The 22965-nt window shown below is 45.4% G+C and overlaps 1 long non-coding RNA gene across 1 annotated transcript; it reads right to left on the bottom strand.

Moving 5' to 3' along the window:
• Positions 1–17168: 17168 nt before the first annotated feature.
• LOC311608605 lies at positions 17169–22552 on the bottom strand. Its single transcript, XR_014783041.1, has 3 exons — positions 22426–22552; positions 18420–18596; positions 17169–18047 (listed from the first exon to the last, which is right to left on the bottom strand). It is a non-coding gene; the product is annotated as an uncharacterized lncRNA (long non-coding RNA).
• Between the last annotated feature and the right edge of the window lie 413 nt (positions 22553–22965).

The following is a 22965-nucleotide window of genomic DNA, read 5'->3' as shown; positions in this document are numbered from 1 at the left end:
TAGACATCTGGAAGAGAGCTTGGCACATACTTATTAACTAACTTATGAATGAGTGAAGACCCTGAACTTCCTGTGTGAAACTAGGGTCAGTGGGGTCACAGGAAACCATATACCCCTTTCCCTTGAGTTTCTAAGCTCTGTTTGTGGCAGGGCCTTCCCAGGAACTTCAGGCTGATCTCAGCCTCTCCATCCTCCTGCCTGGTCCTCCTGGCTGCTGGGATTATGTTTTGTTTTTCATCAGTGGAATCTTTTGCTAGGCCAACAATTTTTGGGATGAATCAATCAAAAAAGCCAAATTCAGATGCAACTCAATACTTGAACCCCAATCTCCTTTGTAGAAGTATTATGGTCGTTATTATAGAGCAAGGGAGTCCCAGTGTGCCTAAAGACAGGGAGTGTTTCATTGTTCAAGGTATATTTTCATGGAACACAGAATGGCAGTGTAACTCAGTGGCAGAGCACTTGCCTGCGTGCAAAAGACTCTGGGTTCAATCCCAAAAACACTACCACTGAGAGAGAGAATATGGTTATATTTTTAGTATCCAGTGATTACCTTGTATCATAATATGTTACTTCAATTAAAAATTCAATCATTTTTAATACCAATTTACACTTAATAGATTAGAGCTCTACCTGTAAGACTTGAAAAATAGCAATAAATATATATTAAAACTATTTAATCTGTTTGTATTTATACTTGACAATGCATATTCTTGGGTTACTTCTTCTGACACCAAAATTTGGTAGTTAAATTCATGCTAATAGACCACGAGTTACCTTGCTTTAAAAAGCTACTGTGAGGGGGCTGGAGAGATGGCTCAGGGATTAAGAACGCTGGCTATTTTTCTACAAGATCCAGGTTTGGTTCCCAGCACCCATAGGACAACACATAACCTACTGTGGTTCCCGTTTCAGGAGACCTCATTTCCCTTTTCTGGCCTCCAGAGGCACTAGGCACGCATGTGGTGCACAGACATACATACAAACAACACACACATAAAATTGAAGGACAATTAAGAACATTACATTGGGTTAATTTATACACATTATTTTCGAGGAGTGAAGTCCTAGTAGTGAGGACTGTCTATACTGAGGCGTTGACGACACAATCCACAAGCTGCTTTTGTGACGTCATATGGGAAAAAAATGGAGGAATAAAGTCCTCGACATGAGAGGTAAAGGAGACTAATGGCTGCCTTGCTGTCCTCCACCTTTTACCGCTGAGCTTAGAGTCCATGGAGAAGACCCCAGGGAACATCTTACCTGTGAGCCGTCATCGCCTGTGAGCCGTAGAGATTTTACTCTCTCCAGAAGCCTCCCTCTCAGGAGTGTGGGTTGCTTCTTGGCCTCTTCCTGTTCCCTGGAAACTGCTGGGCAAAGATCCAGTCACTCACGCAGTCAGGGGGCTGGGTTGGGCTCTTTACCTTGGCTAACACCGCAGCTGATCAAGAACGAACTGATGAGCACCAAGAAGGGAAGATAGACGCTTGGACTCATTCCCCATTTATGTACCATAAACTCGGGGACAATACTTTGCCAGCTATGGCAGTCTCCTTTGAGCCAAGATCTTGGCTGGTGTGACAGTAACTGTTTCCCTAGCATTGGAGAACCCAAAGATACAAGCAAAACCAAGTACGCTATTCAAAAGGCAGCACCAAGGTAGGATGGATGAACTGGGTCCCTCCATCGTGTGATGATGGCTTCAGTCAAGAAGGGACGTGAAGAGGCCAGACTTGCTACATGGTAGCCAGCCTCGAGTGCACTTTGGCACTGTAGTTACTGTGCTTTTAGAGTTGGGCATGGTCCAGAGGGCAAGGCCTGACTAGTAGAGAACCCACAATTTATCTCATGTGACTCAGAGTACAGAGTGCTAAAGTCTACCCGGATGATGAGATGAAAGGGAAAGTTATTGGTGGCACCTCACGGCTGTTTCCTTAGAAGGGACTGAGCCAGCTAAACACCCGTTTGTCCTCGGCGCGTCCTCTGCTGCTGACTAGAATATGGAAATGACAGCAGGAAGACGTCTTGGGACTTTAAACCATACCCAGGTTAAGCAACGCAGAAAGACAGAACAACCCAGGCCCATGGTGACGTGGAAGAGCCTTTACGTCAGCCAATAAGCAAGGCTTCCAACTCATCATCCTCAGGCTACGCATTGCTTGTAAATACGGAGAGCAAAAGCAACGCGCTCTCCTCACTTTCCGGTGTCACCAGCTGACTTATGTTTTCTGGAGGCACGGTTACGTTCCGTCTGGTACGAGCCACCGTTTGCGGACCGAGGAGCACTGGACCAGGAGTGAGTTAGAAGGGAAGCTGTTCGGGCCCCTCCACAGACCAGCAAAATGAGAACCTGTTATCTCACAAGCTCTCCACGTGATCTGCATGCACATACATGTTTTAGAAAAACTGGTCCAGGTGTCATTAGTTTTCTGTTTATGAAACCGTTGGTGATTGCCAAGGTGGCACAGCGGCTGAAAGTGCTTGATGTGAAAGCCTGACCACTGGAACTGCTCCCTAGAACCCTTAAACAGGTGGGAGGACAGCACTCACTCACAGAATTGTCCTCTGAGCGCTGCACATGTGTCATGGCATGCGCACACCGGTACCCTTCACCCAAGAATCATAAAATTTAAAAATTTTAAAAATTGCTCATTGCTACATCCTAGGGAGAGATAACATTCTGTTTGTTGGCACTAAACCGTGATGCAGATTACATAATCCTAAATTAGAATAACAAAAGTGAGCTGAATTCTTTAGATTCAAAAGAATGAAGTGAAAGCACATACACATACACACACACACACACACACACACACACACACACACACACACGGGCGGCAAACGGTGGCAGTCTGGCCTATATGCTCAGTGCAGGGAAAAGGCAAGCTTGCTTTAAATACAGGCTCTCAGGAAGGGATGGAAACATAGGTGTATTATATTATATTTCACATTTTAAATGAAACAAGAGCAATATGCCCAGGCTGTTGGAAACAACAACATCACAGTGAGGGACTTGCAAGGAGTCTACGCCTTTCCTCCTGGACTGGAGCGTGTATAGAGAACTGTTAGCAGAAAAGGAGTCGCTTCAGAACTTATGGATCCCCTTGCCTTCCCACCCAGCTTCTGCATACAGAGGCCATCCCAGAGGATCAAGGCAGTTGGCTGGCCTCCCCACTTGATGTGCATTGTTCTAAGACCTGATGCTTACAGAGCACAGGCCATCACACCTCTGTCTTTGCTTTCTGCCATCTTTTGTTTTGATTTTGTTTTTTGTTTTTCGAGACAGGGTTTCTCTGTGTAGTCCAGTTGTCCTGGACTTTCTATGTAGACCAGGCTGGCCTCGAACCCACAGTGATCCGCCTGCCTCTGCCTCCTGAGTGCTGGGATTAAAGTGCGCCACCACCGCCCAGCTTGCTTTCTGCCATCTTTAGTTTCTTGCTCCACAGTCTGAGTTCAGGGCCTCCATTTTGCACATGAAGAAAGCACAGATATTCCAAGCTTTGGGGTGGAAAAGTGCATGCTCAAGGCCAGCGTTCATTGATTGCTAGCATCCTCTCATTTATTTTGTCAGCACGAGGTTCTGATGTAATTCTTGACCAGCAAACTATCTTATCATCAGATAATCCAAAATTGAAAATCCTTCTGATAAAGGTTTAGAATAAATGAAAAATTTCTTCCTTTTTATGTTTCTAGTTGACATTCTTTGGCTCATTATGCGATTAAAAATGAAATCATATCTTCGGATGCTTGCGGTTTGGCTGGCTGGCTGGGAAATGGTTTTCTGGCAGTCATTAATGGTTTATTTTTCTCCTCCCATTTAAATAACATTTACTGGGTTTGGTACTTGAAAGAAAATGCCAAATTAAGATGTGGGAGAGAGAATAAACAAACTGTACATGTTGAAACGTTGGGAGTTTTCTTTTTTTAATCTTTCAGTGTTAGGCACAGGAAAACTGTTTGAAACAAAAGCCAAATTCCTAGTATTCTCTACAAGAGATGTGCCTTTAATAGCCTTTTGCTTTTTTTTTTTTTTTAGTAGCTATTTGAGACAGGGTCTTATATAGTGCAGGTTGGCCTCAAACTTACTATGTACCTGAAACTCTTGGCTCCATCTCTAAGTGCAGGGATATAGGTTTGCACCTCCTCATCCATCTTTGATCTTCTTCTTTAGTCTCTCTCCATCCCTTGATGCTCTTCTGAAATGTACAGTGTTCTTCTAGGAACTTACTATCTCCTGCCTTAAAATAGATGAAGACACTCCTGCTGGCGAATACTGTGATGGAAGTGAAACACAGAAGCTTGGCTTGCTTAAAAAAATCTGTGGTCTGTCAGCTTCTCAGCCAGTGCTGTTATCCTGAGATAACTGCGTGGGGGGTTGGGTGGGGAGGGGGAGAGGTGGGGGTGGAGAGAGTGGAGGGGAGAGGGGGAGAAGGGGAGGCTTGGAGCTTTTAGGCATTATAGTCTCCTATAAAGAATATACAAGCTACCCAGCACCCGAGCAGCCCTAACTAGAGGGCCCTGCCAAGGATAACAGGCTACACCGTTCTAAACACTGCATCTTACAGCAGAAAACGACTTAGCCCACGCAGTCCCCAATCCCTGCCTGCAGCCAAGATGTACACCTCATCAGTTCACCAGTTCGCATTTTCATGTGCCTGCCGCAATGCTCGGCATCCAGAAAGTGGTTCTTGGCTCTCACGAAAGCGAGAGGAAAACGCCCTTCCCTGAACAGAAGTCTAAACACGGTACAAGACCGCAAGCAACTTGTTTCCAGTCAGCTTCCTGTTGTGAGGCCTTCGCACTGTGCTACTTCCTCCAGTAAGCAGGGACCAGTGGTTGGAAGGTTATAAAAGGCTGAGCGTCTCCCCAAGGATGCCCTTAAGGAGGATCTCAAGAGCAGGTAGTCAGCCAGGTGGTGGTGGCACACACTTTAATCCCAGTACTAAGGAGGAGGCAGAGGCAGGCGAATCACTGTGAGTTCGAGGCCAACCTGGTCTACAAAGCGAGTCCAGGATAGTCAAGGCTACACAGAGAAACCCTGTCTCAAAAAACAAAAACAAAAAAAAAAGGAGAGGGAGGGAGAGAGAGAGAGAGAGAGAGAGAGAGAGAGAGAGAGAGAGAGAGAGAAGTCATTAGCTAGAGTCATTGACTCGACTCACTGGGCTGGATCTTCCTTCATCAGATGTGAAAGTTCTGACGCACATACCTTGCTTGTAAACTATGTCTTCAAGGAATATACTCATGATCTGTAATAGTATAGTTCTCTGAACTACTGGGAACCTACACTTTTGCTTATTAAGTAGTTGTCTCTTGCCTGGTGCTAGGCTTAACAGTCAATGAGGCAGAACCGATATAGGGGAATTACCTTGTCTTTCAACACGTCCCAAAGGCAGCTGTCTCTCCGTCCACTCCTCCCAGCCCTCCCTCCTTCCCCTCTCAAGAACCAATGGACCTGGAGCTCAAAGGTCCGGATTCTCTCTCAGGAGCGACTAGAGCACTTTAGGGAGAGGCTCCTGTGCTAGACTAGGCTCCTGGGGTCACCTGGGGCTGTGGAAATGACTGGTCTTTTAGAATGAAATTGCTGGTTATCAGAGGGCAGTGGAGCTCCACAAGCCTGCAATGATACCAAAGTGTTAACAGTCCTGTGTGTAGCTGCTGTGCTAGCAGGTAGATGTTCGAAACAAGCTGGCAGGTAGGTCCAAATGAGACAGAACCAGGCGGGCGGATGCTTCGCCAGCAGTCAGCTCCAAGCTAGTGGCTATGATGGAGCAGGCTCCACAGGCTGCCAAGGCAGTTCGGCCATCACTGCCTGACCACTAGGTGTGCAGCAGCGGTTCTTCCCCAAAACAAACGGAGTCTCAGCTGGTTATGGTGGAGGAAGTGCAAGCACTCTAGAGAGTACGCCCAGCCTTTATGGATAAACTTTGGGCAGTGGGGAGGGGTTTGTGGGTGATTTCGTCTGATTTACTGGAACTAGGGCCAGGGATATTTAATCTACATTAGTACTTTACTGTAGTAGTGCAGGGTCCAATGGCAAGAAGGAAAACGCAGTAGTTAATTATGCTATGGGTGGGGGAAGAACTTCTAGGTACAATTAAAGGTCATTTGCTTAAGGCTAGGATCTCCTTAGCATGGGGAAGGGTACTTCCAGGAATCCCCAGGTGCTTGCAGAGCAGGTTTTATCAGGAAAGGTCTGGCCTGGACTCTTCCCTGAGGGCTATGTAATGCTCCTTAGAGGATATGGGGGCGGGGGGAAGTTGGGGGTGAGGTTGGGGGCATGGGGAGTCCCAGATCAGAGGAAGAGATAACCCCACCGAGAAAGGGCATCCTTCCTAGTAGACTGAGCTCAGTTGGCTATCTGAATATGCCAGACTTCTGCCTCCGCAGCAGTGCCACCCACACCCTCTTCCTCAAATCCAAAGAGTAGGCCTCCCAGGGACATCAGCCCAGCTGCATAGCAAGATACAGTAAGAGTAGAAAACAACCCCTCGTATGAGGGCTGGGCTAGGCAACACAGTAGGAGGAAAAGGGCCCCAAGAGCAGGGGAAAGAGTCAGAAACACCTCCATTCCCACAGTTAGGAGTCCCATGAAAAGGAGTCCCATGAAAAGACCATCAACCATAACACACATGCGGACAACCTAGCACAAGTCCATGAAGGCTCCTTTATTGCTTCTTCAGTCTCTGTGAGAGCCCCCATGACCCAGAAAGGCTGAGTAACAAAGAGGGAAAATAAAACAGATTTTGCCTGTGGACTGGGGCCGGGTAGGGATGGGAACAGGAGGGGTCAAGTTGGGAGAGGGACAGAGGGAGAGAGTATGGGAAGAGACAACTAAATTTGGAGAGCCTTTGGGAAAAGGGCAACGTGGAAACCCAGTATACAGTGGAGACAGTGTAGCTCTTAATGCGGATTCAGGTCTCTACCTAAGCTCCATCAGCGGCTGCCTTAGCATGAGGTACAGAAGGGACGCAGAGAAGAAGGTGTTAGCTCCTGTCTGTGCAGGAGTGTTGCCGCCAGCCCACACGGTGCCCTTCTATGCCTTAGAAAGAGGGCATTCCTTCTCAGCATGCAGACTCCTCCGAGTGGACAGTGAGAACCCGCGCATTAGCCTCCTAATCTGAGCGGCTGTGTTTAAGAGGCGATGCTGGGCTCTGCGGAAAGATGTGCAGGTGTTCATTTATTACAGCAGTTCTCAACCTGGTTGGAGGGGGTGGGGCTGTGTCACATGTCAGATAGTGTGCATACTGGGTATTTACATAACAGTAGTGATACTACAGTTATGAAGTAGCAATGGAATAACTTCATACTGTGGGGGAAGGGGTCACCATAACACGAGGAACTATATGAGAGGATCACAGCATCAGGGAAGTTGAGAGCCACTGAGTTAGAGGATGGGAGTACTAGAATAGTCTAGTATGTTCTGGAAACAACAAGAAGTTCTGGTGGAAGCGTGGGGAGTGACTCTGTGTTTTCAGCCCAGAGTCTTTAGTCTTTATCTTGAAGGTTATAAGGTAATATATTGAGAATGGTTAAAAACATGGGCAAGAAAGTTATGTGGATGCTATAATTTTCATTGCTATGACTTGAATGCTGTTATCCCTCTAAAATTCATGTCTTGGAACTTAGCACGTGATGGCGGAACTCAGATCACCTGGGAGGTGATAAGAAGGTGGATCTTGAGAGAACTGGGCTCCTGCACCCACGAGTCCTGCAGGTGGGTACGCAACAGTCAGTCCCTTCGAGAGGACACGGCAGCAAAGCACCCCTTCACATGCAGAGGGTGGCATCCATCTTGGACTTTTCAACTTGTAGAGCAACCCATTTCTATTATTTATAAAGTACCAGACTCCTTTATTTTGTTGCAGTAGTCCGAACAGGTTAATACACCCATTGTTGTTGCTGCATCAACATGGACTACAGGGGTTTAAGTACGGGTTAGGCTAAGAATAAATAGCCCCATTGTTAGGAAATATAGGTTTGAACCTTCGATGAGACACACGGCGAGAGAGGTAAAGACAGAAGCAACAGGACTGGTGATGGACTGGATTCTAGGAGACACTCAAGATGGCAGTGCCAAGGATGACTGCCAAAGTGTATGCCAGGGATGAGCCGCACCCTTGCTTCCTGGGATTGTAAGTGAATGCTCGATGCCTCTTACTTAAGAAGGAGGCGGAAAAGCTGGACATGGTGGCTCATGCCTTTAATCCCAGCACTCAGGAGGCAGAGGCAGGCGGATTGCTGTGAGTTCGAGGCCAGCCTGGTCTACAAAGCAAGTCTAGGACAGCCAAGGCTACACAAAGGGACCCTGTCTCCAAAAACAAAACAAAACAAAACAAAAAAAAAAGGAGGTGGGAAGCAGATAGTGGGAGGGACCCCTGGAGGGGTCTGGGTGCTTACTGACTAATGACTGTTTTGTTTGTTTGTTTGTTTTTAAGGTACTTAGTGTTCTAGCTGCAGGCAAGAGACAGGGAGCTGTTCAATTCCAGTTTAATGACATGGCAGACTTAAGAACTTCTACCCAGATCAAACTCAGACCTTACGCCAACCGCTTTAACACTACATGGAGAAAAACACTCTTTCAAAGCTATGTACCTGTTTGGAGCAACCAGCTTAAGGCCTTTTCTGAGCGACTCACTGTGCAGATTCTCTTTAAAACACTATTTTGGAATCAATGCTAGGACAAGCTACTGAGCGCAATTTGGGACAATTACACTCAGAGAGTTCAGGAAAAGCCAATATATCTTTGTGAATACATTTGTGAGTCGGCTACAGTGGCTGAACCAGACAAAGCTAATGGCTTCTAGCCTGTGAGGTTAATTTCTACCCTGGCTGCTCATAACGCCAGGGCCCTGTGGCTGGGCAGCGCAGTGGAGACTAGAGCTTGCTGGGTCAGCTCCCCCCTCGCCCCCCCACCCCACCCCCATGCCAAGAGGTCACCTCACAGGGGCCATGAGTCCTCTGTCGTCACATAATGCCAACTCTCTACATCCATTTCTCAACACTCCTGTCATTCTGTCTCATTTCTGATGTAATGCCGGCTTCCAACCCACCAGCTGAGTGACTCCAAATGCACTGGGGCCTGGCAGGGAGCCAGCATGGCATCACTGCCCATTAATAGAAGTTGATAGAGCTCAGAGAAATGCTTTAGGTCTGGCAACGGTCCACTTCCTCCCATATTTTGTCTGCCTAAGGCAAATATATGGAAAAAAAAATCAAATTTAGGCATGCTTATTTTTTTTAAATCGGTTTGTGCTAATTTGGGCACTGATTTTTCTAGCTACTGTTGGTTTTAAAAATATTTTGTGATGAATCTTGTTTTTCCCAATTTATATGGTGTCTGTAGACACTGCTTCTTTCCAAAAATGATTTGAGGTGATGCATTGCAAAAAAAAAATTATTATTAGCATCTAATCTATTTCTGCTTTACTTCAAAATGTTCTCCAGTATAGTTAGATCATGAGTTTCTTTATCCACCATGCCATTCCCATTTCCCTTTGTTCTATAAAGAACATGTGCAAGGAACACGAAGACTCACAGCACACAGGAAGACAACTTGAAGCCAGGTAACTGTTTCAGAGAACGTGGAAAAGTAAACTTAACTAAATAGGTAAAAGTTAGAAAACTCGAACGTTGTTTTATTTCCTCAACTTAGTTTTCTGTCTTCCTCTGTATGGGTAAGAGTGCAAAACCAAATTTAAATATATCAAGCATCTAATACGTTTTCCCTGTCCAGAAAAATCTTTTTTTAAAATTCTTTTCCTTTATTAAAAATGGGGCCATTTGAAGTTTGCTACGATTAGACATCTTCTGTACCTGTGTTGATAATTTTGACAATTTGATATTTCTTTTTATTAGTTTTATTATTTTCTCAGGGTTTCTTGTCTTCTAACGCAGGATGTCCGTAGGTAACATGTCCGTTCACTTGCATACTCATGTAGATAGTGGAAGGCGCGCCTTCCATCCAGGAAACCCCTCTCTTCTATTTCCTACTAAATAGCAAACAGGGCGTTGTCGGTCCTATTTCTAAACGTTACCTTTTAGAACAGATGCTCATAGATTTTTCTGTAATTGGCTTATGTTCTCATTTTACTGATTCCATATTTTCCCCAGGACAGCATAAAAAAACACACAAACAAAAAGAACCCACTATTTGTGTGATCAATCTCCTGGCTTTAAATTAAGAACGTCCTCAGTCAAGGATTCCTCAAATACTTATTCATAATAGAGTCTCATTGAGCGTTGCTAATGTATACCACTTCCTAGTCTGACAATAGGACAGTGGAAGACCTTGTATTTAGAAAAAAAATCAGATATTTTCATATGTGGTGTATGTGCATGTGTGTATATGAATACAAAAGTGCACAGGTATGTGTGTGTGTGTGTGTGTGCACGCTTGTGTGAGTAAATGCAGGCAAGTGCGTGCATAGAGACCCAAAGTTGCTGTCAGGATCTTCCTCAAACCTCTTCCATCTTATTCACTGAGGCAGAGTCTCTCAATCAAACCCAGAGCTCAACAAACAGCTAATCTTGCTAGCAAGGTTGCTGAGAGGCGGGCTGAAGGAGGGGACGGGAGTTCGGGTATCTGCCTTCCAAGGCTGGAAGTACAGGTGTGCTACCACACTCACTTAGCATCCACCTGGGGCGGGGGCTGGTGATCTGAGGTCTGGGCTTCTTGCTTGCACGGAAAGCCCTTTAACTGCTGAGCCATCTCCCCAGCCTGGCATTTTGTGTTCCCTCAGAAATATCCATACTGTTTCTAGCGCTGTTGGGTAAACATTGTTTTCAGCCACTTGGGTTTGGATGTCTGCAGTGTTATCCTATAGGTGGGAAGCCTCTGCTAACGTAGGCTTAATGGTAGGTGTTAGGTCATTTTCTCACCTACAGAGGAGGGATTAAAATACCTACTTTGCACGTTAACTGGTTGTCAGTGTTGTATAGAAATGACTGTTACAAGTGCCTGGCATATTGTGAACATTTAAGAAACTGCATTATTGGGCAAGTTTAGATGCAGGCAGAGTCAACGGTCAAACTCTGCCAAGACAGGGTAAGCAAGTCCTCAATGGTTCCTGCCTCACAAATATGTCTGTCAAGTATATTGGGCCAGAAGGCTGAAGATGATGCTCCAAAGTTATAGGGCGTGTTGTGTGACTGTTCAGGCAGTAAACTGTCTCAGTCATTTTTTTCATTTTGGAAGCTGCTAACCTACACTCCGGGTTCACTCAGGTATTTAAGTTTTATCCCTTCTTAAGTCTCTGATGGGTTTGAAGACCAGATAGTTTAGTCTTACAGTTAAGCTTAGTAGGTTAGAGGTTAAGATTTTTTTTTATTAATTTATTCTTGTTACATCTCAATGGTTATCCCATCCCTTGTATCCTCCCATTCTTCTTTCCCTCCCATTTTCCCCTTACTCCCCTCCCCTATGACTGTGACTGAGGGGGATTACCTCCCCCATTATATGCTCATAGGGTATCAAGTCTCTTCTTGGTAAACTGCTGTCCTTCCTCTGCGTGCCACCAGGTCTCCCCCTCCAGGGGACATGATCAAATATGAGGCACCAGAATACCTGTGAAAGTCATACCCCACTCTCCACTCAACTGTGGAGAGTGTTCTGACCATTGGCTAGATCTGGGTAGGGGTTTGAAGTTTACCGCCTGTATTGTCCTTGGCTGGTGCCTTAATTTGAGCAGGACCCCTGAGCCCAAACCTGCCTATCATAATGTTCTTCTTGTAGGTTTCTAGGACCCTCTGGATCCTTCTACTTTGCTATTCTCCCATGCTTCTCTCAGGGGTTAAGATGTTTTTAGACCAAGATAGATGTTTTAAGTTAATAGAGATGAGCTATGATAGGCATTAATCTCCATTCAGAAATTTATACCCAACAAAATAGGAAAGATGTTTACTTCAAGTTTGCCAAATACAAATAGCCAAATCACTATGAATGTAACATTTATATAATTCCTGATTGTCTTGTGGTTCTTCCTGATGTATGTAGTTTATTTTACTCATGTGTAATAATATAAATATATGTTAAAAAAGAAACATAATATAAAAAAGAAACTGCATTATTATCCGATGTATTACATGACAGGTCATCTCTAATTTTTAATGCCCTGTGTGCTTATGATTTCCCCTTCATTTATGACTGTCATTTCTTTCTTTCTTTCTTTCTTTCTTTCTTTCTTTCTTTCTTTCTTCCTTTCTTTTTATTTTTATTTTCTGAGACAGGGTTTCTCTGTGTAGCCTTGGCTGTCCAGGACTTGCTTTGTAGACCAGGCTGGCCTCGAACTTTCATAGATCCACCTGCCTCTGCCTCCTGAGTGCTGGGATTAAAGGCTTGCGCCACCACACCTTTCCTTCATCTTTGTCATTTTATGCACCTCATTGTTTTTGGTGACATAAGACAGGGCTAATGGCACATTTACTTTTATGAAACAGCACAGATAGCAAATAAATAACAATCCCACACTAAATTGTTCATTTAACTCCATAGGACGTAAGCACTGTAAATAACATTTAACATTTTAAAAGCCCTAGGTTTTCAAGGCAGGCTCGGTATTTTAATGTCTTTCAGCCAAAGAGCCATTTGAACCGGCTGCTGGTCATTATTTATCTTAAGGGAAAAAAAAAATCACAAACCGAGGAGGAGGCGTGGGGACCCCTCCAAGAGGAAGAGGAGGGACCAGTGTCTCTGTACTCCTTACAAATCACACCCTTTTAATAGTTTAACTTCCTTTCACTGGGCTGAAACTCGTAAAAGAATCTGTAGCTTCTCCTTGTTGCCACAGCCTTGAGAAGGAAGCCCTAGACACATGCTCACAGCCATGCGTGTCATCCATGCTTGGATTTCTGGCTCATAGAAACTGGGTGATTATAAACAGCTACTGTGTCCTTGACTGAGTTTCTAGGAAAGCATGTCATGCTGGGTTAGAAAACTCACAGATCCCTCAGTTAGCTTGTAAAACAGTGTGAGGATTTTGTTTGTTTTTCCTTCTCTGATCTACGGCTGGGAGTCTTTGAGACTGAATCTACACATATCAGAAGCCATTAAAAAGTGCATAAGTCAGAATTAAAACTAAGTATTTCCGAGTATTAAAAAAAAAAAAGACATGATAATGTGCTGACCAGAAAGGGCCTTATTCATGTGCCAGACAGCACATATTTTCTTGTGCAGAGCACCAAACCTTGGATGTTTATCACAAGGCAAATATATGCTTTGAAAATAAAACTAACATAAGCCTAATAGGTAAAATGATTCTACTACATCTGGAAGAAGGGATAATGCTGGCTTTATGGACAATAAACATTTATATATGTTAATGAAGTTCCTGCTCATAGACAACTTTAGGGTTCCCTCTATTCTAAAAGGCAAAGCTTTCATGCTTCTTAAATTTTCACTTAGGAATGAATGGGTTAAGAAGACTTACCAATGTGGTTTAAATGGGAAATGCTCCCCTGAAAGCACACACGTTGAAGACCTGGTGGCCAGTTCAGCAGTGTTTGGGGGCGGCATGCTTGGGAGGTGACTGCATGCTTCGGGCGCTGACCTTATGAATGACTTAATCCATTCACGGTGTCCTAACACAGCGGTATTGGCACTGCAGGTGGTAGGACCTTTGGCATTTCCTCCTGTCGGGATATATTGTAGTATCTGGCTGCAGGCTTGATGGCAACCAGGCCAGGTAGCCTAGACTGAAGCCTCTAAGACCAGAAGCAGAAACCAAACCTTTTCTCTTTTAAATTGATTGCCCTCACCATACTTTGTCATGAGTTAGCACACTTGGCTATGTGCATTTCTGGATCCTGCACCCGGTGAATATAGGGACGCAGTTGCTTACAGTGTACCTGTCTTACCCTTACTGTGAAAAATGAGAGGGCATAAATTTGGGAGACTATATTAAGCAGAAGTCTGCATTGTAAGTCTCGTAAACATAAGAAGAATCAGGTTTAGCAAAAAGAAGAATTTACTGGACGGTCATTCTAGCTGGCTGACACTCAAGTCAGAGCCAAGTTCAGATGCAGCTGAAGAGGTCTCAGGCACGGACGGAGCCTGGAGCTGGAGAGCGGCCAGCTAGCTCTCTGTCTCCCAGCGCGGCCTCTTCTTCTCCTCTGGGGTGGGAACACGGTCAGTCGTTGGCAGTCCTAGTGATTTCTGTTCTCAGCTGAAGTCAGTACAGACCTCCTCTCCGCTCTCAGATGCTCGTTGCCAGTGAACTCTAAGCAGAGGAGGGTGGCATGTTCGTCAACATGGCTGCTGCTTCAGAAGTTGGGGAGGGAGGGGAAAAAGTGGGTGGGTTGGGAAGACAGAACAATTTGTTCCATAAGTTGGGTTCCCGGGGCTGCCTTCTACAAAGTACCACAAATTGGCAGTTTAAAGGTCGGAAATGTGTTACCTCATGGCTCTTGAAGCTGAAAGTTCAAGATCAAGGTGTTGGCAGAACTTTTTCCTTCCGAAGGCGGAGGCTGTTCCCTGATGTCTCGTGGTTTGATAGCAACTTCTAGCTATCTGGCTAGTGGAAGCATGGCCACCCCCACCCTGCCCCCTCACACACCCCTTCCCCCACCCCTCCCTCCCTCCCCCGTACCTTCATCTTTCTATCACATTTTCCAGGCTGTGTGTCTGTGCCCACATTTCCCCCTTAGACAAAGACACCACACTAGTCATTTTAGATTAAGGATCCACCAATAGCATGACCTCATCTTAAATGAGCTGATTATATCAGCAATCACCCTGACTCCCAAACAAGGGCACATTCTGAGATTCAGGAAGCCACGTGGGGGTTCAATATATAAAATGTGAGGAAAAGACACTTTATTCAACCTATATCTTTCATATGGGGCGGGGGGGGGGGGAGGGGAGAATGCTTTGCTTCGATTTGGATACAGTATGACCAAGATCAAGAGCGAAGGCGAAAGACAGGTGACAAGAGTTTCCAAGCTTGAATTAAGACGCTCTACGTGCCATGTGCTTTGTCTTCCAAGAAAGGAAAATAAGTCACAAGCCTGAATTTAGAAAATAAGTGGGGATTTCTTTTTTTTTAAGGTAGAGGAGGTGAGAAACTATGAGACACAGAGTGATATAAACACAGGATGCTACCGGCTCTGATGATGACACAGCAGCCTGCAAGCACAATCCCGTCGGGTTTCCTTTGGCTCACTTCCCACACTCAGCCCCATTTGAAGGTCTATCTATTTCCATTAATATCGACTAGTCCATATTAGTGCAAATCGATAGAGCAAGAAAAGGCTACCTTCTTGTCCTGTCCATGGGACCTCAGCAAGAAACAGGAGAGAGTGTGCATGGAGAGAGAGTGAGATAGTTCACTGGGAACAGAGATTGGCTTCTCCTTTGACCCCCAAGAATTCTGGGGTGAGGGTGGGGCCAGCTCTTTGCCGTCTGAAAGTGGCAATGAGATTCTCCTCCTTGTCCTGCCTGCCTAGGGCCCTGGGGAATAAAAACCCACAGGCGCCCTGCTGTCTGGACCTTTGGAGAAAAGCAGAAGTACAGAAAATGGCTTCTGTGGTCCAACAATGACAAATGAGACCCACAACTGAGCAGCAGAAAGACGAAATATTATTTTCCTGTTATTGCTTTCATTTAATTTCATGGGTCAGGCTGTGCACATACACGCACTTGATTAGCAAGTCATAGGGCTTTATTATTTTTAGTCCCGTTCTACAGAGACGAAAGGCTGAGGCCTGGTAGCCAAGAAGCTTGAACTCAAAACCACATTGTAGTAAATCATATAGCATGCAATTGAAGCTCAAGAGAGCCATTAAAAACAAAATGAGCAAGTCCCTTCCATGTTGAAGCTTACAGTCCACATGCCATAGAAACTCCCTAAGGTCAGACCACTGCTGCTAGGAGAATGGGGGTTCAGCGTGCATTTTCTAAGAACCTGTTATTTATTAAATTTTTTTAAAAAATCAACAAACAAACAAAATCCTCCAAGGCCAGGGCCTGCCAAACAACCTAAAAAACATTCTCCCATCTTGTGTTGGTGAGGTGGGTCCTTTAGGGAGAGACACATTATCATCTCAGAGAACAGAGGCCACATGGGCATCTGCTGTGTTTAAGAGTGACATGGAAGCCGGGCGTGGTGGCGCATGCCTTTAATCCCAGCACTCGGGAGGCAGAGGCAGGAGGATTGCTGTGAGTTCGAGGCCAGCCTGGTCTACAAAGTGAGTCCAGGATGGCCAAGGCTACACAGAGAAACCCTGTCTCGAAAAACCAAAAAAAAAGAAAAAAGAAAAAAGAAAAAAGAAGAGTAACATGGAAGAGGCATCATCTTTTGGAGACAATAACTTAGACCTATGAGTTTCCAAAACCAAGCTTTGTGTGAATTTGATAAAAATCTGAATTGAATCCTGTACTTTGAAGTCCTAGGTTCTGTGAAGGGCCACATGTGCTAAGAGAATCCCACTGTCCTCGTGTGCCCCCAAAAGGAAAGCCAGTAGCCACATTGTAAAAATCTATAAAACAAAAAACAAAACAAAATTCCCAGGCTGTGTGTCTCAGTCTCCTCTACCTCCACAAGCGTGGCCCACCCCTTTGCTGGTAATTTAAGGTAACAGATTCAAATGATACCTCATTTTGTGACATATTTCCTTCCAGAAATTCCTTGACCAGAGGGTGGGAGGTGTTCAAATGATACTGAAATGACAGTTTCAAGAGCTCTGTTCTTCAGCTACAAGAGGCACGTGGTTGCTGGTTCAAGTTTTCAAAGTTCTTTGGTGATTGTGGCAGACGACGTAACGAGGGAAGCCTGACCCTTGAAGGCAAAGCACACACACGGAGCTGAATCACACACACACACACACACACACACACACACACACACACGCACGCACGCACACACACATGCACACGTGCACGCACACACGCAAACACAATGGCTTGCTTCTTCTTCAAAGTCACTGTCTGGACACAGTGCAATCAATCCCCTCTTTCCACACATACAGTGAACCACAGAGAAGCCCCAAGGTCTGCACTTCTGCAGAGGGGGGCTCTTTTAAAAATGCCGACTTGCTGCCATAGAAGGTACTCGGGACACCAAGCAGAGAGAAAACTGCAAGTCATACAACACTGTGGGCAGGGTGAAGCCATTTGCCAGGGAAAAATAGATCAGACAGATACACATTTTATGACTCAATATGAGGTAATGCTATATTATAATCACAAAGGAGGGTAACCCTGAAGAGGGCCAAGGGAAGTACCCAACAGTTGTTCCTTTGTAGAGAATAGATTGGGGATGATTTTTTCACATTACAGATGCATTGGAGTAATTATGTTTATATATATATTATATATTAAAGTCATTAGGGATATTAGAATAAACAAATAGAGTTAAGTGGCTACATGGTTTACCTACACATACACAATAAGTTGACCAGTCTATATCCCAGCATCCTCAGGGGCTAGCTGATGTCTGGTTCCGGCATGATACAGCTCAGAGAACATGGAGGGGAGTGGGGAGGCTCAGTCTTCTAGGGGTCCCATGTTATTCTCCTCACTGTGCTGACATGTTACACACGTAGAAAGTGCTTTAGGCTGCGGTTTGAATGCAGACCAGGGTGTGGCAGTAAACATTTAGGTCCATGCAAACTGGGGAAGCCTTGGGGGAAGGAAGACTTTTTTATTTGTAGGAAAGAGTAGTTCAGTGTTTGCTTGGAGATAACCAACGTTTCGAAGCAAACTTTGGAGAAGTTAAGAATTGACTTGGTCCTACTGGTCTGAAAAAGGGGTTTGATTTTTGTTTTACAACTGAATCCACAATTCTATCACTTTAAAAAACAAACTCTACCTATTCCTTTGGGGGGGCGGGGGAAAGACTCTGAGGCTGGGGATTTAGCTCAGTGGTGGAGTGCTTGCCTAGAAAGCACAAGGCCCTGAGTTCAGTCCTCAGCTCTGGAAAACAAACAAACAAACAAACAAACAATATTTTAAAAATACAGAATAAAAGGAATCTGTTCTCCGGAGATGCCGAAGGAGCCTCCTCTCGGGTGTCACTCCATTCTTCACGCTCTACCTCCGTCTGCGCAGCTGGTCCCTGCAGGTAAAGAATGGCTCCTGTGTTTTTCAGAATCAATGTCTGTGGATTCCAGCATCCAATCAAAAGATAAGTGTTTCCAACCAAAAGTTCCAAGAGGCATTACAAATTAGGCCCAACACATGGCCTTTTGTTTTTATGGAGTATATACTTTTAAAAACCTTTGGCTAAGTGTCAGGGATGGGCCATAAGTGATTCTGTCTACGAGCAAGAATGGGGCAGCTATGGTATGTGACTTGGGATGCTCTCCTTTTGACATGCGATCGGCCCACAAGACAGACCTCGTTTCCAGATTCTAGAAAAAACTAGATTCCAGAGATATGGTCTTGTTTCCAAATCTCTGCCCCATGAACGCGCTATGCTCACTCCTACCTGATGGTCTTCATCTCGCTTGTCCTGCCGCGTGGCTGCCCGAGGTTCACGTTGCAGGATCGCGAATAAGCAGAGTCATGGCCCCCAAAGATGTCCACGTCCTGGTCCTTAGAGCCTCTGAGTAAATTACATCATCTCACAAGGAACTGCACATATGCTTTGATGGAGGATCCGGAGCTGCGAAGACAGGCCTGGATTACCCAGGTGAGTCCCACAAACTCACAAGGATGACTAATTGTAAGGGGCAAGAGCATCAGAAGCCGAGGCAGGTCCAGACACCCTCCGTGGCTCTTCACTGGAGAAGGAAAGCACACACAGAGCATCTTAGAACTGACAAAGGTAAGGACATGGCTTCCTCTTGGAGCCTAGGGAAAAAATACAGCCTTCTAGTAACTTCATTCCGGCCCAGTGAGGCTCACTTGGGACCTCTGACCTGCAGAATTTATGAGACTATGTATGCGTGAACGTGTGATATTACTTTAAGTCACGAACTCTCAGGCAATTCATTACAGCAGTAGTAGGAAGCCAATATCTGACCTCAGTTATCACCACTTAGGAGGGACTTAATCCCTGAGTTAGAGTCCTCAGCTATGTCATTATTATCCCAATATACTCACATCAGTGTTTCCCACTACATAAAAACTTGCTGAATAATATAAACATTTTTAAAAAATCCTTAAATTACATTTATGGTGTGTGTGTGTGTGTGTGTGTGTGTGTGTGTGTGTGTGTGTGTGTGTGTGTGTGTATTTGCATGCCTTGTAGAGGTCAAAGGACAAGTTGCAGTAGGGAGTTTTCTCTTTCTATCACATAGGCCCAAAGAAGGAATTCAGAGCCTTTGCCCACCGAGCCAACTTGCTGACCCAAAGTACACATTTTTTTAAAAAAAAAAGAGTTTCTTTCCATTAGCATGTGACCTCCTTAGAAAGATTGGGGACTCTAGCACTTAGAGTTAAGTCTGATACATAGAAGGTGCTAGAAGGGGAGAAAAGGTGGATGTGGGGAAGAGAGGGGAGGGGAGGGGAGGGGAGATGGTGGGGCTGGGAGGCGAGGGGGGGGGGAGCTGCAATTGGTATATGAAGTAAATAAATAACTTAATAATAAAAAAATATAATGAAAGAGTAACCGTTCCTTCTCTCCCCCTCTTTGGGAAATTTGCAAAGGAAGGAATGCGGAACCATTTAGAAATGGCATTTAGAAATTTAGAAATGCCGCTGCCCTGCCCCCCACCCCTCCTCCCCTTTTTCCTTCCTGCACTTACCTCGGTCCCCAGGGTGAGTCACACCAAGCAAGTCATTCCAGAAAACCATTGCATTGTTGAAGCAGAGAAGAGGCCAGAATCCTGAGATCTGAATCTTGGTAAACTTCCCCAGGGTGCTACAGTTTGGGCCTCACTTTGATGTACTTTCTGGTGATGTTATCTTTTATTGTAACACACTAGAAGTCCAGATCTGCTACATGGCATTGAGCGTCTTACCCTCCCTTGGCCACTGTGGATTTGACCAGCCTCATCCCATCCACTCTTTTCCATATTAGGAATATTCTAGGCTCCCTGGACCCCTTGCTACTAGTTTGAAACATGGCAATGCCACACCTCTCATTTTCCTCTGGTATTTTGGAGGCCTGGAGGTCTGACTCCACCCTAAGCCTGTAACCTCACTTCCAAGAGTATTTTGCCTCTTCTATCATGTTCCTGAATGCCTTTCTGTGTGAGCTGCAGTCACTAAGAGCTCTACCAGAGTTGCACCTTTGTGGTAACTATCTAAAGGCAGGAACACGGGCTGGCCTTCTCTCAAATCCCTAATGCCTGATGGTTCTGGTGATGGAAGCATTTCCTAGAGTGGGGACTCTGGCCTACGTGAGACCTGACTCAGCTTATGCATCCTTCATCTCTGAATATCAGAATAGCTAGTGATTGGACCAGCACTACTCTGTGACTTGAATGAAACTGTGTGGGATCTCAGGGCTGGGAATGTGGTTCAGTGGTAGGTTTCCTGCCTAGTGTATGTAAAACCCTGGTTTCCATCTCTAGGATGATGAAGAGGATGATTTTGTGTGTGTGTGTGTGTGTGTGTGACATAGAGCATGTCCCAGCTTTATAATTAAGTTTGACCAGGTGACCAAATTGTGGCCAAGGAAATGCGAGCAGAGTATCCTGCGGCAGCGCCTAAAAGCCTTGTCCAGCAAGACCGGCATGTGTGTTCTGTCTTCCGTTCTCCTGTCTGGAGTGTGAATGGTTCTAGTCATGAGATGCCAGAATCCCAGTGGGTGTCCTGGGGCTAGCAGCAGCTGTCACCACCACAGGCCTAGTGTCCCTTACATCTCGAAGATCACCGTGTGAAGAGGACCAGGCAGGATGAGTCCGGAATGACAGAAGTAGGAAGCAGACATGGACGCAACGCACGTGATGCGTTTACATAATAGTAATATAGTTAAAAAGGAAAGCCTTAATTGCCACTTGCAACAATGAGGCTGTCCTGGAAAATACACATGAAAATGAAAACCCAAAATTAAGTTTTATAAAGAGTAAAAAGAGGCAAAGGAACAATTGATGATGCTGGAAAGCAGAGTGGTGCTTTTTGGTTGATGTAGGGACTGGAGTGAGGACATCAGGCCACCACGCGGTGCTGGTAACCCTACAGCTCCTGATGTAGGCTATGGGTCCATGGGCGTGGTCACTTAGGCAAGGCTATGGGTCCGTGGGCGTGGTCACTTAGGCAAGGCTATGGGTCCGTGGGCGCGGTCACTTACACAATGCTCTCTGACAATCACACTGCTTTGCATCTTTTCCTATAACCGAAACTAAGGGATGCTTTGGCTTACTCTTAAATGACTTTTTTTTTTTAATAAAACAAGGTTAGCTGCCCAAACATTAGCCCTTCCCTCATCAACACTAATATGAATGAAGATCAGGACAAGAGCATGTCTGTGTTACTGGGAGCAGGTACAACAAAACAAAAGTCTTCCTAAATCATTTGTAAAACCGAATTTCACTGCAATGTGGTGCCCTGGGCCACGAGTACAGAATCATATACAATGAGATCATTTTATTTTGCCCACATTTCTGACTGATAAGGGGGTAAATCTATTTGACAGAATAAAGAATTCCCTCAGATCCTCAAAAATGTGTTTAAAAAAAAAAAGCAGCATTATTCTCAATTCTGAGGGTTCAAAAGAAAAAGGATAAGGGGTTTAAAAGAAAGACTTTTCTGTCCTGAAAACTATTAAATAGTCTCATTCTTTCTTCGCAGGAACATTTACTAAGGAAAACCCAGCTGCTTGCAACAAATATGGTTGGTGGCTTTGCCAGAAAGAGACACAATAGAGAATAATGAAAGCGGTGACGATAAACAAAATATCCTGGCAAAGCTGTGTGGACGACAAGAGGAACAGGAAGTAGTTCCTACGACTCCTACCATAAGATCTGTGCACACCCTTCTCCAGAATCCTCACTGTCCCGGTAGCCAGGGACAAAGTGCGTAGTGTTTGCTTAAACAGAAAAAGGGGAAGGGGAGGGAATGAAATGTCCCAGTCTGATATAATGTGACCAGAATTTCTCTAGCACTTTAAGACAAAATAGGGGGCAAGGAACTAATGGTTTTGACAATCACAGGAGATATCATGGCTCCTTGAAGGTAATTCAACTTGGCTCAAGCGATTGCGTAATGACCAGGAGGAAGTAGTGGGTTTGTGTGACCTGGTTTTCCTTGGACTCAGATTCTGGGGCCTCGTTAGAGTAGCCAGCAGAATTTGTCTGACCTTGCTCTCAGTAAACACTTCGGAAGCCTCCCACTGTGCCCTCCATCCCGCAGGGCTAGCTAGCACCAGTGTGCTTACCTACAGCCTTAGAGCGCCCACGCACAGCACAGCTGCCCTCGGCTTCCCTCCAGAGATGGCGCCTCTTATGTTGAGTCACCGGAGGGTAGACACCCTTCTACAGGGGCTGCAGTGGCTCATCTTTAAGCCCTGAGGTGTGTTTCCTACTTCTACAGCTGTTGGCACTGACCTCTGTCTCTCTCATGGCCCCCAATGCGATTGTTAGAAGTTGCACCGAGGGATGGAATCACGCCACGCCACAGATCCAGTTAAGAGGTTTACTAGGGGGATACAGAGACCATCTCTGGAGACACACGTTGGGGGGGGGGGGAGGGAGAGGGCAGGAGGAATTCTCATTATAAACTATCTAGCGCATGTGCAGGAGGAACATACGCATGTGCAGAAGGTGCTCAGGTGGCTTAGGTGTAGCCTGTTTTCCCTCAGTCATCAGGACCTTCAGGGGAGACTGCATTGTTGCCTGATTACTAACAGTGATGCCTCCCTCTCTCCTTCTAGTCTGGTCTTTTCCGATGCCCACACTATGTAGAAGCCACCAATGCCCCCTTTTCCCCCCACCAGCTCTTCACTGGGCCCTTTACAGTGGCAGCCTATGCTCCCTATGTCCCAACTCCCAAATGAGTCACATTCTTACTTTCTTACTCTACCTCCCCCTTTCTGATCAGACCCTTTAGATGGCTACTTCGACTCTCACAACTGCTCTGCAAGGGAG

Source organism: Acomys minous (assembly GCF_964271855.1).
Source record: "Acomys minous genome assembly, chromosome: 11".
Classification (NCBI taxonomy): domain Eukaryota; kingdom Metazoa; phylum Chordata; class Mammalia; order Rodentia; family Muridae; genus Acomys; species Acomys minous.
Note: the sequence above shows the minus strand (reverse complement) of the source record. Positions and strands in the feature narration are given on the sequence as shown.